Source organism: Odocoileus virginianus, chromosome 21 (genome assembly GCF_023699985.2).
Source record: "Odocoileus virginianus isolate 20LAN1187 ecotype Illinois chromosome 21, Ovbor_1.2, whole genome shotgun sequence".
In the NCBI taxonomy this organism is placed as follows: Eukaryota; Metazoa; Chordata; class Mammalia; order Artiodactyla; family Cervidae; genus Odocoileus; species Odocoileus virginianus.
In genome coordinates, this window is record NC_069694.1 from 26614361 (window position 1) to 26631781 (window position 17421).

A 17421-nucleotide genomic window follows, 5' to 3' on the forward strand; every position below is an offset into this window, starting at 1 on the left:
GTCCATGGGATTTCCCAAGTAAGAACACTGGTGTGAGATGCCATTTACTTCTCCATCAGTGTTTGTACCCCCACCCCAAATTCATTGGTTAACCCTCAGTGTGATGGTATTAGGAAGAAGGACTTTTGGAAGGTAATTAGATCATGATAGCTCCACTGAATCATGGGATTAGTATCTTTATAGAAGGAACCCCAGAAAGTTCTCTCTGCTCTCCACTAAATGAGAATACTATGAGAAGAAAGCCATCTTCAAACCAAGAAGATGTCAGATCAGCCAGCACCTTGATTTTGAGGTTCCTAGCCTCCAGAACCAAGAGAAGTGCTGTTTAAGCCACTTAGTCTATGATAATTTGTTATAGCAGCAAAAACTTACTAAAATGCTTTTCAATATGTAACTTAGGTTTTCTTTTTATCAGGAGAGATTTTATAAATTACATTTTTATATAATTGCTCTACTATACTACTTTTGGTTTCCCCTACCTCACCCCACCACTTTGGAAACTCCAATTATAAATATATTGGATCTCCTTTGTCTTTATTCTAAAGTGAAGGTGAAAGTGTTAGTCACTCAGTTGTGTCTGACTCTTTGTGACCCCATGGACTGTATAGTCTGCCAGGCTCCTTTGTCCATGGAATTCTCCAGGCAAGAATACTGGAGTGGGTTGTCATTCCTTTCTCCAGAGGAACTTCCCAACCCAGGGATCAAATAGCTTTTTCTCTTTAATCATTGTATCTCCTTATTTGTACTTCATTTGCTTATTTTTCCTCATTTCTTTCTTCTATGTCCCTTACTGTGCTTCCTAACATATCTGTTCATAAAACATATCTGTATAATGCTTTGAAATTTAGTCTTCACTTCTATTTTCTTTTTCTTCTTTCTCTTCTTTGAAAGCTACCACTTTATGCTTCAACTCCTGCAACAATCTAGCTGATACTTCTTGTTGACTGTTCAGCTTTTCTGTGGTTTATTGTATTTCTGATATATATATATATATGATATTACTTGAGAGTTATAATTGCTACATTAAAGTTTTTAATTCACACTGAAATGTAAGATTTTAATTTTCTTTTGCTTCATGAAATATTTTCCAATGAGATTTCTTTCTATATAGAGGATTTGGGTGCTCTTTTGCACATTTTTCTTATTGTTTTTATGTTTGGATACTGTCTTTAATTCATTTTTGTTACGCATGTTTAAATGAGTTGAATTTTCCTAGACCAGTTAATAAGAGACCCTATGAATAGTTTTCTAGGTTTCTTTGTTCAAAAGTTCTCTCTGGTATTTCTAAAATAGTAGACTATTTAAAATATAATACACAGCTCCTTTGCCACTTAACACCTAGCCTGGTTCAGAAGAACTTCCACCCCCAACTCTAATTTCCCTTAGATCCTTTGCTTATTACTGATATCAAGGGGATATACCTCTTGATTTCCAAACTGTTCACTCTCTTTTGGAACATGGAGTTTTGTAAGGCATGTCAGTGACCTCTTGACTTCCTCAGATACTTTCTGCAATTTCTTTACCCAGCTTCGTTAGTAATTACACCCTGTTCTGTCTCAGTTCAGTTCACAGCACTTCCCATTCAGACATGGGTCTGCTCCTTCCGGGAGTAAATGTTTGCTTCTGATTTCTAATATCCACCACTGCTAATCCTTTCTATGTTCCCAAATTCTTCATCCTATCTTCAGCACCCAAAGCCCCATCATTCCCATAAAGCTGATGTTGATTTCATTTGCCTGGGTACAGTTAAAGGTAACCTAAAGTTTGTGACGGAGAAGGCAATGGCAACCCACTCCAGTACTGTTGCCTGGAAAATCCCATGGATGGAGGAGCCTGGTGGGCTGCAGTCCATGGGGTCGTAAAGAGCCGGACACAACTGAACGACTTCACTTTCACTTATCACTTTCATGCACTGGAGAAGGAAATGGCAACCCACTCCAATGTTCTTGCCTGGAGAATCCCAGGGATGGGGGGGCCTGGCGGGCTGCCATCTATGGGGTCACATAGAGTCAGACACGACTGAAGCGACTTAGCAGCAGCAGCAGCAGCAGAGTTTGTGAATTCTCTGTTTTCTAGAGAAAAAAAAATTTATTTATATTCTCCTTATGATTTCCAAGAAAAAAAATTGTAAGATTTACAACTAAGCTGTCTATGCCCCTATTATATCCATTCTGATGATTAATTTATTTCTACTGAAACTATAGGTGCAAGAATTGCCAGGCCTACTGACAATAAAACCAATGGTCAAAAAGGAAGCCAATGCCCTATATTTACGCTTATAAAATTTCCAAAGTATTTTAATTATATCCCCAGGATGCCTTCTGTGTCTAATGTATTTCTTAATGCCCTCTGATCTGAAGTGTTGACTCTGTAAATATTTTTTTGTCTGAGCAATGTACAGTAGAATCACAATATCACCTTTCATAAGGATAATGCATGGTAGTAAAAGGCCAGCTAATAGTGCAATTCCCAATTTAATTATCTTTTCTGGCATAAAATAACCACCTACTTTCAATTATTATACTCATCATAATTAAGTCATAGAGACACTCTGTCTCTGAATATGTGAACAGTACATTTGAACAAAGGACAGAGAGTCAGAATACAACTTGAAATGACTTTCTATTTACTGAAGCATTTTGCTATTACAGAAAGTGTTCCATTTCATGCAAATTTTTTACATTTCATAGAAATGTCTTTTCAATATGTTGAAAAGACAAATTTAAGTTTTTCAAATAAGTGTCTATAAGTGGTTTAAAATGTTGCCCAAGGAAGTTGTACAAACCTGGGCTTGAATCTCAGGGTCTTTGCTTCTTATCTATTTGACTTTCAAAGCTTCACTTTCTTCATATTGACATAACCCATATTACTTTGGGATACACAGCAAAGTCACTCTTTTAATATCCAAATTAGTACATCTCAAATCCCACTCCATGAATCTCAGTTCATACTCCTTCTAACCATTCCCTCCACTTTAAGTGCTGCTTTCTCTGTCCATAGCAAAAATTCTATTTAAAATTGTCACAGAATACCATCAGCCCATGAAAAGAGATATCTTTCCTGATGCTGGCTCTTCATACACTAAACCTGGGAATCCTGGGAAATTTCAACCGAATTCCTGATAATTGTCTTCACGGCTGCCTCCTACAACAGTTCCCCAGGAGACTGGGACATGGAAGAATTTTAGAATCAATGATGTGTTAAGTCCAAAACCAGCCCTCTCCTTCCAGTTACTCAAATCATGTGCACATACTTCCCCCTTGACTCACAAGGCACACCTTATTGTTATTATTATTGCCATGGTTAGCACATAGTAAAGATTATACAAATTTTTGTTGGGTATATGGATAGATGGGTAGATGAATACAGAGCATCTTCCCCCTTGACATGCAAACTTAAATGAAAGAATACACGGAAAGTGTCAGCATAAAGCAGTACAGGACTTAAAAAATATATTAGTTTCCTGTCATTTTTGGTGACAATATTAAGTGAAAAATCTCTAATTTATCATATGCTTCAAAACATGATTTTAAAAAGCAACAAATATCCACTTTTGAAATAAGAGTTAATCCTTCAGTGTCTATAGATACAAATGTGAGTGAAATTAGCAATTCAGTTTTACTTCAGTATCAACAACCTTGAAATCATACCTTCCAATTATGTAAAATACCACAGTGAATCCACAGACCTCACTTCATCAGTTTGAACCACTGCCTCTAAACATTTCTAGTTCTTTTGATAAAAAGGTTTATTTTTATCCTACCTTTTGGGAAAAATAAGTAAATAAGGTATGGCAGAAATGTATTTCCACAGTCAAGGAGAAAGCAGAAATTCTCTAAGAAATTTACATTTCAAATTTACTTGAATAAGCAAGAGTGTTAAAATTCTTTGTCATACTAATTTCATAGCTTTTTAAATAATTGTGAATATCATACATATTTCCTTGGAATATGATCATATTTCTTTAAACTATTTGCTTTATATTATTATTATAACTTGATTTTTTATTACAATTAATTATTATGCCCACTTTACTCCCAGGGTTTCAAATGTAAACAATTTTATTCAGGGTTGTCTCATACTCTTTGCTTCACAGTCTCCAGAGAATCTATAATTGTGATGAGACACTGTAGACATGAAATTAATATAGAATTAATGAAAGGTGTGTGATACCAAGTATGTAACATTTTGGTAAACAGAACCACAAAACTGCTGCTGAATAAGTTTGAAGCTCATGCTTGTTCTCTCCTGAGTGTCATTTAACCACTTATTTAATCAGTGTTAAATAGGAGACTATGCTAGAATTGGGAGTCATTATGGAGGCATAAAAATTGGGGGAACTGGGATTTTTAAAAATTTAAAAGTGCGGTCTTGAATTGGGGGGAGAGAATTTTTTTTTTGCCTTTTTTTTTGCATTTCCTTCCCCATAAATTTCATGTAAATGTCAACTCAGTAAACTCAGTAAGTCCCTTGATTAGACTGTCCAGGCTTGAGAAGATGACAATTAAATTTAAAAAGATACATGCATCCAACATTCACAGCAGTGTTATTGACAACTACCAAGATATGAAAGCAACCTAAAAGATAAATGGATAAAGCAGCAGTATAAATATATACAATGGAATACTATTCAGCCATTAAAAAGAATGAAATTGTGCCATTCACAACAACATGGATTGACTTGGAGGGCATGTGCTGTGTGCTAAGTTGCTTCAATCATATCCGACTCTGCGACCCTATGGACCATAGTCTGCCAGGCTCCTCTGTCCATGGGATTTACCAGGCATGGGTTGCCATTCTCATCTCCAGGGGATCTTCCCAACCCATGGATCAAACCCAGGTCTCCTGCAGTGCAGGTGGATTCTTTACCAGCTGAGCCACAAGGGAAGCCCAAGAATACTGGAGTGGGTAGCCTATCCCTTCTCCAGGGGATCTTCCCAACCTAGGAATGGAACTGGGGTCTCCTGCATTGCAGGCGGATTCTTTACCAACTGAGCTATCAGGGGAGCCTGAAATAAGTCATACAGAGAAAGATAAACACTGAATAATATCACTTACACATGAAATCTAAAAAATACAACAAACTCGTGAACATAACAAAAATAGAAGCAGCAGCAGATTCACAGACATAGAGAACAAATGAGTGGTTACCAGTGGGGAGAAGGGAGGAAAGTGGAGGGGAGAGGAGTGAAACAGGCGTAGGGGATTAAGAGGTACAAACTATTAGGTATAAAATAAGCTATAAGGATATACTGTACAACACAGGAATATAGCCAATATTTTGTAGTAACTATAAATGGAGTATAACCTTTAAAAATTGGGAATCACTACATTGTACAGCTATAAATTATATAATACTATACTTCTACTATACCTCAATTTAAAAAATTCTGCAGGAAAATAAAAAGAAGTTGACAGTGAAAACGATCATACAACACTGATAGTCACATCAAGTTAGTTCCTAAATTGTCTTGTGAGGTCCAGCCAGACCACACTTCTATTAAAAAGGTAGGAGATGATGAGAGCTTCCTGGAAGGGAATGCACTTTTCCTTTCTATCATCCCATGAAGATTAATCTGATAAGAAAACAGAATATAAAGACTAGAAGATAGAAAGATATCTATTTATGTCTAGAGCTAAAACCATCTGGACAAAGAATCTGAGCACCAGAGAGGCTCAGCCCATTCTGAATACAGAATCTCTTCGCTTCATAAAATCATACAGAAACCAGGTGGTTATGTGAAGTTTGGGGGTTTTGTGGTAACAATAAGAATCATACAGACAAGGGATGACATTCTGAGATTACCAAGTCCTCTGACCTCAAAAGAATCAGAGACTGAGTTCTTGATGCATTTGTGAATGATTAAAACACAACCAGACACAAGATTAATCTCCAAAATATACAAACAGCTCATGCAACTCAATATCAAAAAAACAAAAAACCCAACAAAAAAACGGGCAGAAGACCAAAACAGAAATTTCTCCAAAGAAGACATACAGATAGCCAACAAACACATGAAAAGATGTTCAACATCACTAATTATCAGAGAAATACAAATCAAAACTACAATGAGGTATCACTTCACACCAGTCAGAACAGCCATCATCAAAAAAATCTCAAAGAGTAAATGCTCAGAGTGTGGAGAAAAGGGAACCCTTCCTATACCATTGGTGGGAATGTAAACTGGTACAGCCACAATGGAGAACAGTATAGAGGTTCCATAAAAAAACAGAAATAGAGTTACCTTATGATCCAGAAATTCCACTCTTGGGCACATACCTGGAGAAAATCATAATTTAAAGAGATGCATAAACCCAGGTGTTCACTGCAGCACTATTTACAATAGTCCAGAAAAGGAAGGAACCTAAATGTCCATTGATGGAAGAATGGATATAGAAGACGTGGTGATATATATACAATGGAATATTATTCAGCCATAAAAATAATTAAATAATGCCATTTGCAGTGACATCGGAGAGATTGTCATATTTAGCAAAGTAAGTCAGACAATGAAAAATATTATATGATATTGCTTATATGTGGAATCCAAAAATAGGGTAAAAATCAACCTATTTACAAGAAACAGAGTCACAGATGTAGAAAACAAATTTATGGTTACCAAGAAGGAAAGGGGCAGAGAGAGAAATTGGAAGACTGGATTGACATATACACACCCTACTGTGCGTGCTGCGCTTAATCGCTCAGTCATGCCCAACACTTTGGGATCCCATGGACTAGCTGGCCAGGCTCCTCTGTCCATGTGCATTCTCCAGGCAAGTATACCGGAGCGGGTTGCCATTCCCTCCTGCAGAGGATCTTCCCAACCCAGGCATCAAACCCAGGTCTCCCTCATTGCAGGCAGATTCTTCACCGTCAGATTCTTCACTGTCTGAGCTACCGGGGAAGCTCAAGAACACTGGAGTGAGTAGCCTGTCCCTTCTCCAGGGGAACTTCCCAACCCAGGAATCGAATGGGGATCTCCTGTATTGCAGACAGATTATTTATCAGATGAACTACCCGGGAAGCCCATACACACTACTATATACAAACTAACTAATAGGAACCTATTGTATAGTACAGGGAACTCTGCTCAACACTCTATAATGACCTAGATGGGAACAGAATCTAAAAAGAATGGATATATGTATATGTATGGGCTTCCCTTTTGGCTCAGCTGGTAAAGAATTTACCTGCAGTGCAGAAGACCTGGGTTCAATCCCTGGGTTGGGAAGATCCCCTGGAGAAGGGAAAGGTTACCCACTCCAGTATTCTGGCCTGGAGAATTCCAAGGACTGTATAGCCCATGGGGTCACAATGGGACCTATATGGGAACAGAATCTAAATAGGTCATAATGGGACCTATATGGGAATAGAATCTAAAAAAAGAGTGGGTATATGTATAGCTGATAAACTTTGCTGTACATCAGAAACTAACACAACATTGTAAATCAACTATACTCCAATAAAAAGTAATTTTTAAAAAATGACCAGTTAGGCCCTACTAAGCCCCTGGGGATTAAAGAGCATATCGATAACAGAGTCTCTAAGGATAGACTGGATAGAAGGCCTGCTAATACATAAACCCATGGGAATTCAGAATAGCTGCATCTGGGAATATCAATCACTGTATTCCAACTTGAATATACCAGTTATATTTGGAAAGAAGTATTAAACTGAACCTCTGAGAAGAAATTAGATTTGAAATCTCAGAAGCAAGAATTTTGTGTCATGAGAAAAACAGACTGTAGTGATATAAGTTCTAGGAGTATGGTATGTAGGAAGCAAAATCTTTTAAAACAATTTTTAAAATATAAACATTTTAAAACTTCTGATCTTTGAATATTCATATATCAATTTACATAATAATCCTACAAACTTTCACTGACTATTGAAATATAGCATTTTAAAACTAAAACTCATAAACTCATGGAATCTAAGAGTTGTGAAGGTATTAGTCATGTCTGACTCCTTGTGATCCCAACAACTGTAGCCTGCCAGGCTCTTCTGTCCATTAAATTCTTCAGGCAAGAATACTAGAGTGGGTTGCCATTCCCTTCTCCAAAGGATCTTCCCGACTCAGAGATCAAAGGCATTTATGAGAGCATCAGGACCAATTTCCCCTCTATAATTATTCAGATTCCCTTATATAATGTCCAAACCACAGAACCACAACAAGGAACTGTGTTCTTGGATGGTATTGATGATCTGAGTAGGATGAACCAATCTTTTAACATTTAATGGGATTAAAAGGAGCATCACCTAGTTATGACTCAATCCTCTTATAAGAACTATTGAATAGGCTCCCTTACCAATTAATTCCTACTAAAGAAAACATATTAAATATTGCTTAGAAGTCAAGTTCATCTCTAAAGAAGAAAAAATAAAACTACTGAATCTGAGGGCTTACTAACTAGCATTTGTTTGTGGGAGGAGAGCACAGCCTCCGTTGGAATTCAGAATGAACTTTAGACTAAAATCTTGATGGAGACACACAACAACATTATTTTCTTAGCTCCTAGGACTTAACTCCTTTTCATGAACCATAGAATAGTTTTAAATCTACAATAAACATTTCTAGTGTTGGTGGTATGACATTATGTTAATTTGGCTGTAAATCACTCACACATATTGTAAAATAATAAGAAATGTTAGGGCTGATCATGAATACACTGGTTTGTCTTATTATCTGCACTGTAGGATAATGTCTCAATAAGGATTTTAAATTTTTTGAAAGGAGCTTTTAAGTACTCACATAGTGCTGGCCCTATTTCACATACAGAAAGGGGCACACAAGACATGCAGATGGCTTTTAATTATGCACTGCTTCTAATTATACCATTTAGGGTTAGCTTATTGGCCTCTCTCCTCTGTCAGAAAGGATCAGCTCAGAGGATTTGGATCTTCAATGCCTTGCATTTAAGGCTTTTCAATTCTTTAAGCTGCTGATACATTGTCAGGGCAATGCTGAAAAATAAAAACTTTGCTGTTACAGAGAACCTTTCAGAAGGTGTTATTAGAATCTATAAAGACACCTTTCAGAAGGTGTCTTAGATAAAGTCATGTTGTCTAGACTGGTGCCTGTAATACTGTCTTGGATTCTCTAATTAGAAAACTAAAATGGTTTCTCTGAGGATTGCTCCCAATGCTGTTCCAAAATTTAAGCTCTATTGGGTAACTTCCAAGCAAAACATACATTTCTGAAGGGTCAGAGGCTTTCAAAATTTCCATGATGAGTGAGCATACTTTACAAGTGTTTTGACAGAACTGCTGTTGCAGATATTACTAGAACTCTACTCAATACATAAAAGAGTTTTCTAGCAGCATAAAAGTACTGGAAGAAATGAATACTAAATCCCCTAAGAAAAATGTTCTCAGCAATTTTTGAACAGTTAACAAGATGGAGTTCCTTGAAGGAAATTATGACAATGCTCCCCTTGTGGCAATTACTAGCCTTTGTATTGAGCCTGGCCTTATTTTTTTAGCCACCAAATAGAAAAAAAGAAATTAAGACGTGCTGAGTTAGAAAATACAAACTACAACAGAATATGTGTGAGAAAGATTTTTATATATTAAATAATAAGCCTTATCGTTTGTCAAAAAAGATGATAGGATGGAGTAAAAATTATTTAGGATTCTAAGTCCAAATGACATAGCATCACTACTAGAGGTCATGGGAAGAAGTTAACTGATGGAAAAATAGCAGCGAAAAGGAAGATTTGAGCTCATTTTTTAGTTGTAATAGAGTTTGTGGAAGCCAAATATGTGGAAGTATGAAGAAAAGATTTATGTGGCATAAAGAATTATTAATACATGAATTGTATTATTAGAAAATGTAAATGTACTCTCTTTTGGAATTATTAGAGCTGCTTAGATAGTCAATTTTCTCAGACATTAACCCTCCAAGATGAATGTGAATGTTCCACTCTTCTTAGAGCTCTAGCTCATCTATGTGTAGGATAATCCCTGAAAAACTTAGTGGGACTGAGACTTCTCTTTTTCTCAGGAACTCAGATTTTGACATCAGGTAGATGGCTTCTATTTTCTGTAAGTCACTGAAATTTAAAGGCAAAATCACCAAGGTAATTTGGCTTAACCTGTCATCATAAGCTGCTTCCTTGAAATGTGTTCTCTATTCTCTTTTATACCAAGCATATTTAAAACAAATTTCTTTTATTTCCCTAAGAAGCATAGCTCATACTTTAAAGATGTAACAGTTATTATACTATTCTAAGTTTTTGGTATAATTATTCTTTTCCTATGTGTCAACCCATGTTCAACAATATAACCTCTTCCAGCTGAGCAATATCACAGAAAAATGGCCATCTTAATATTTCAAAAGTTAATCAAAATCCTAAATAATTTAAAGTAGATTGATAGCTGCCAATACTTCTTCTGAGTATTTTCTAATCTTGACTGACATAGACGTTACTAGGTCAGTCATGCTAAGGTAATTTCACATATCCCAAAAAGAAAATGAGATTTTTCACTAAAATAAAAAAGTTAGCCCTTGGAATAGCTATGATTCAAAGTTTCAGGAAGATGGAAACGGGAAAATATTCAATGTCAAGAGTTGATCAGGATAAAACAATAAAGTACCATATATACTTATCATATTGGCAAAAACAAAAAGTTATTTTAACCAATGTGCTGAAAAATGACACAAAAAATAGAATATAAGAGAACCCAATACCAACCTCATTCCAACAGAAGAGTTAATTTGAGATAGATCATAAACTGTACTGGAAAAATCAGAACCAGAAAGCCTAGAAAAAAACATAGGAGAATGTCTTTGTAATCTTGCAGTAGGCAAAAAGTTCACAAAATACACAAGAAACAGCTAAACACAAAAGAAAAAAATGATATATTGTACTTTATCCTAACTATAATTTCTGCTTATAAAAGCAACGCTCTAGAAAATGAAATTTACAACAGACATATCTGATGAACTTGTGCTCAAAATATATAAAGAACTCCTACAAACAATAAAAAGAAAACTAAATCTGCAAAAATGGACAGAAGACCTGAACAAATCCTTTACAGAAGATATAGGAACAGCCAGTAAGCATTAAAAGGAGCTCAACATCCTTAGTCAAAAGGAAAACACAAGTTTACATTCTCACAGCCACTTGAATGGCTAAAATGTAAGACCAACAACACAACTGTTTGCTGGGATAAGAAGCATCGAGAATTCTCACACATTGCTGCTGGGGGAAGCATAAAGTTGTACAACCACTTCTCAGAGCTACATGCCAGATTCCTTAAAAGCTAAATAGGCATCTACCTTATGAACTAGCAATTCCACCTTAGGTATTTTCAAGAAAAATTAAATGAAAAATGTATGTTAACAAAAAGTCATATTCTTTATAGCCCAAACCTGAAAATAACAGAAGTATTTATCAACCAGAGAGATTTTTTTCTCAGTGTAGTAAGATCATACAACAGAACATCACTGATATTTGCAGCAACAAGGATGAATCCAAAAAAATGAAAGCAAAGAAGCTAGAAAAGAAATACCTCCTGTATTATTCTATCTATATGAAGTTAAAAAATAGGCAAAATTAGAACTCAAGACAATATTTGCCTCTGTGGGATGGGGATTAACGAAAGGGGCACAATATAACTTTCTAGGTAATGGAAACATTCTACACATTTTTTTGTGTATAACAGTTACGTGAGCATATACAAAAACTTAAGGAACTGAGTACTTAAGACCTATGGACTTAATCTGTGCAAATTACCTCAAAAACATTTTTACAAATATAACAGCGTATAGCAATATATATATATAGTGTATATATATATATATATATATATATATATATTCTTAGTGGTAGGGTAAATTAATGCAGAAATACTGGCAGTAAATTTGATAATGAATGTTAAAAATTCGAAAGGCCTTTGACTAAAGTAATTCTATTTATAGGAATTTATTTTGGGGAAATGATTAGAGATCTCTATGTGTGCACATATACACACATATATACACAAGGGTATGTTTACTGTATATAAGATTTATAGCAGTAGAATTTTCATTCCAGTATTATTCAGTTCAGTTCAGTTGCTCAGTCGTGTTGACTCTTTGTGATCCCATGGACTGTAGTACCCCAGGCCTACCTGTCCATCACCAACTCCTGGAGTTTACTCAAACTCATGTCCATTGAATCAGTGATGCCATCCAACCATCTCATCCTTCTCCTCCCGCCTTCAATCCTTCCCAGCATCAGGGTCTTTTCAAATGAGTCAGCTCTTCGCAGCAGGTGGCCAAAGTATTGGAGTTTCAGCTTCAGCATCAGTCCTTCCAATGAACACTCAGGACTGATCTCCTTTAGGATGGACTGCTTGGATCTCCTTGCAGTCCAAGGGACTCTCAAGAGTCTTCTCCAACACCACAGTTCAAAAGCATCAATTCTTTGGTGCTCAGCTTTCCTTATAGTCCAACTCTCACATCCATACATGACTACTGGAAAAACCATAGCCTTGACTAGACGAACCTTTGCTGACAAAGTAGTCTCTGCTTTTTAATCTGCAGTCTAGGTTGGTCATAACTTTCCTTTCAAGGAGTAAGTATCTTTAAATTTCATGGCTGCAGTCACCATCGGCAGTGATTTTGGAGCCCAGAAAAATAAAATCAGCCAGTTTCCCCATCTATTTGCCATGAAGTGATGGGACCAGATGCCATGATCTTAGTTTTCTGAATGTTAAGCTTTAAGCCAACTTTTTTACTCTCCTCTTTCACTTTCATCAAGAGGCTCTTCAGTTCTTCTTCACTTTCTGCCATAGGGTGGTGTCATCTGCATATCTGAGGTTATTGATATTTCTCCTGGCAATCTTGATTCCAGCTTGTGCTTCCTCCAGCCCAGCGTTTCTTATGATGTATTCTGCCTATAAGTTAAATAAGCAAGGTGACAATATACAGCCTTGACATACTCCTTTTCCTATTTCCAGTATTATTAACAATACAGAAAAACTGGAACAACCTACAAGCCCAATGATAGGGGTTTAGTTAAATAATTAATAACATATCTGTACCTTGAATATTGCTGCTGCTGTTTAGTCACTGAGTTGTGTCCAACTCTTTACAACCCCATGGACTGACTGTAGCCCTCCAGGTTCCTCTGTCCATGGGATTTCCCAGCCAAGAATATTGAAATGGATTGCCATTTCCTTCTCCAACCTTGAATATTACTTGATCATTAAAAATTTTAATGGTAAAAAAAAGTATTTTTCAATGATAGTAAATTTAAAAAGGAATTTTAAAAACAGTATATACAATGTGAATATTAATTTGACTGCTTTGACAATAGCAGTGGTTTAAACAAGATGGAAGTTTTATTTTTTTCCTTCTATGAGAGCTGCTGTTCACTCTTGGCTGGTAGGCAGCTCTGCTCTACACAGTCATATGAAGATCCAGATCTTTCTGTCCAGTCGTTCCACAACCCCTGGAGTGTCTTCTTCTACAGGATTAAAGCTGGCTCACTAACACCATGTCTGCTTTTCATCACAAGTAATGAAAGAAAAAGGGGAAGATAAGCAGCTTCCTTTAAAGATCTGAACTAGAAGCTGCACACACCTCTTCTCCTATCTTGCTAGTAAGAACATGGTCATAACAACTTTCGTAGTAGCTCAGGATGCTGTAACAAAATACCACAGAGAAGGTGACTTACAAACACTAGAAATTCATTTATCACAGTTCTGGATGCTGAAAGTCTAAGATGATGGCACCCACATGGTAGAGTGGAGCTCTTCTTGTTTTTGAGAATTCTGCTTGTATCCTCACATGCAGAAGGGTTAGCGACCTCTGTGGGGATCTCTTTTATAGGGGCATTAATCCCATTCCTGGTGGCTCAAATGGTAAAGAATTCACTTGCAATGCAGGAAACATGGGTTTGATCCCTGGGTTGGGAAAATCCCCTGGAGAAGGGAATGGCAATCCACTCCAGTATTCTTGCCTGGAGAATTCCACAGACAGAGAAGCCTGGTGGGCTACAGTCCATGGGTCGCAAAGAGCTGCTCACAACTGAGCAACTAACACTTTTCACTTTTATCCCATTTAAGAGAGTTCCACTCTCATGATCTAATCACCTAGCAAAGGCCTCACCTTCTGATAACCATTACTTTTAGGCATTAGGATTTCAACATGAATTTTGGAGGGACACAAGCATTCAGACCTAGCCCTACACTACCAGGGCACTCAGAAATGTCTCTAATTGGCCACCATGTGCCCACCCAAAACTGGTGACACGTAGTTTCAGTGCTTAAAGGAAAAGGGGGGAAATGGATGAGCTTAAATGCAAATCTTGGAGACAATTCTGGAACTCTCTTTTAAGAAAACTATATCATCAATGTTTTTGATAGCACAAAGAATGAAACCATTAGGAAAAACACAGATATAAACAACTCTGAACCAAAAAATGACATGGAATTTTTGGACTCCGAATGTGAAGAGGTTTTAGGGCTCCTTTAACCAAATTTTTTCCCTTATATTTTCTTTCTGACATGTGTTCTAAAGCCATCCATAACGCAAAACAGAAAAAGAGACTCAGATGTATAGAACAGACTTGTGGACTCTGTGGGAGAAGGCGAGGGTGGGATGTTTCAAGAGAACAGCATCGAAACATGTATATTATCTAGGGTGAAAGAGATCACCAGCCCAGGTTGGATGCATGAGACAATTGCTCGGGCCTGGTGCACTGGGAAGACCCAGAGGGATCAGGTGGAGAGGGAGGTAGGAGGGGGGACCGGGATGGGGAATACATGTAAATCCATGGCTAATTCATTTCAATGTATGACAAAAACCACTGCAATGTTGTAAAGTAATTAGCCTCCAACTAATAAAAATAAATGGAAAAAAAAAATAAAGCCATCCATAATATATCTATATTTAAACAAGTCTAAAAGAACTTTTCCAAATAGCATAAACTTTTTAATAGAAAAGAAAGTAGTATATCATAGCTTGACTGCATTTCTCCTTTCATAGTGGTAAAATAGTAGAAGTTCTAGCCAATAGTGTCTTCAATTTGATGAAACACAGTAAAAACTATTAGTAATTATTTGACAGTGATAATTATTTTACATAGTTGGATTACAGTTGGTCTTTATATCATTCTTTATACTTCTATTTATTTTTTCTTTTTTTTGCAATAAATAAAATTAGATGAATAACACACATTTTAAATGGCCCAATGGGGGCAGCCTCATATGGTAGGAAGACTAAACAAAATATCAAAACAGGATAGCCTGAATAAAGATGTGGTATATATATATGTATATATATATATATATATATATATATATATATATATATACCACATATATACTATTCCACTATATATATATACATATATATATGTATATATATATAGTGGAATAGTACTCAGTCATAAAAAAGAAGAAAATAATGACATTTGAAGCAACATAGATGAACTTAGTGTTATACTAAGTGAAGTAATTCAGACAGAGAAGAAGAAATATCATGTGACATCCCTTATATGTGGAATTTAAAAAGAATTAATACAAATGAATTTACTTACAAAACAGAAACAGACTCACAGACTTTGAGAATGAGTTTATAGTTGCTGGGGGAAGGATGAGGGAAAAGGATAGTTAGGGCATTTGGAATGGGCATGTACACACTGTTGTATTTTAAATGGATAACCGAAAAGGACTTACTGTATAACATATGGAACTCTGATCAATGTTATGTAGCAGCCTGGATGGGAGCAGGGTTGGGGGAGAAATGATGCATGTATATGTATGACTGAGTCCTTTCACTGTTTACATGAAACTGTCACAACATTGTTTATCGAATAAACCCTGAAACAGAAAGTTTTTTTTAAAAAGGATAGCCTGAGTACATTAATTCAAATATTAAAGAACCAGGTAATGCAAGAGGGTGTCATTCCTGAGTCTGAAAGATGGGAGAGGAGGAGGATACTTGCAGATCCCGGATATTTACATGGCTCAGTTGTGTGACTAGGTTATTTCCATTTAAAATTTAAACATAAATATGACTAAAGAATATGTCAACCTGTTTGGTTAAGAAAGAGTAAATAAGTGTCAAGCTAATCAACTACTATATCTGATAATTTATCTGTAAAGCTAAAACCAAGGCAGTCCCTTTCTCTGCACCCTAACTTATTTAAAAATTAGCATTATTTAAGTAGATGCATCTCCATAATAAGAAGCTTTTCCTCACTGAGCTGCTTATGCCTACCTGACTTTCTTAATCTGAGTAATGGCTCAAGTCATTTAACATGTTTCAAAATTCAACAATGTGTTCAATTTTATCCTTCTCATTTCCTACTGTTATATCATCCTGAAACTTATTTTTATATCAACTTATCATGGTAGCTCAGCTGGTGAAGAATCCGCCTGCAACGCAGGAGACCGCAGTTCGATTCCTGGGTCTGGAAGACCCCCCTGGATAAGAGATAGACTCCACTCCAGTATTTTTGGGCTTCCCTTGTGGCTCAGATGGTAAAGAATCAGCCTGCAATGCGGGAGACCTGGGCTTGAGCCCTGGATTGGCAAGATCCCCTGGAGAAGTGAATGGCTACCCACTTCAGTATTCTAGCCTGGAGAATTCCACGGACAGAGGGGCCTGGCAGGCTACAGTCCATGGGGTTGCAGAGAGTCGGACATGAATGAGCAACTTTTACTTACTCACTCACTCATCCTTATCTCACTATCTTACCCTCTTCCCTAGACAGTAATAATCACATTAGAATAATTTTAATCCAAACCAATTCCAGATTAATAAACTATCCTACAACAAAGAAACTATTTTACAGATTTATTTTGGCTATAAAATAGCAAAAGCTTACAGGATAATTTAATTGTTTACAATCTGTGATCATACATCAGTATTACCTGATTCCTAATTAGAATCAAGCAGGAGATCAGGTACTGTTATCCAGCTTAGTCCACGCAAGCAACCTTTATGAATGAAGAGTACCTGCAAGGAAGTACAGGCATGAAAGCAGTCCTTTTGGCAAATCCATTAAATAGATAGATAAGATAGAAACATAGAAATATCAACGAATCCATTAAGGACTAATAAAAACAACCAAAATAACAGTGCAGATAATTTAGTCTGATCCCCTTTCCCAGACATGCAGGAGCCCACAGATTGAACTAAGACTAATTACAGGGAGCAAAGATTTTCCCAGAGGTTGCAGCGCATTAAACCAACATTCGTGATCTGAGGGTGAAGGTCAAAGATGGACACCAAAAGCAATCTCTGGCAGATATCGATATCACAAAGCAGGTTATCAGTCTAAATAGGGTAGGCTAAATGAGAGAAACAGAAAAGAGCCCACAAGCCAGAAACCATGGAAACAAGAAAAGGGTGACAGTGTCCAAACTGGAGAGTGAGAAGCAGAGCATGAAAGAATTTCATGAGACGCAGGAGCACAATTTTA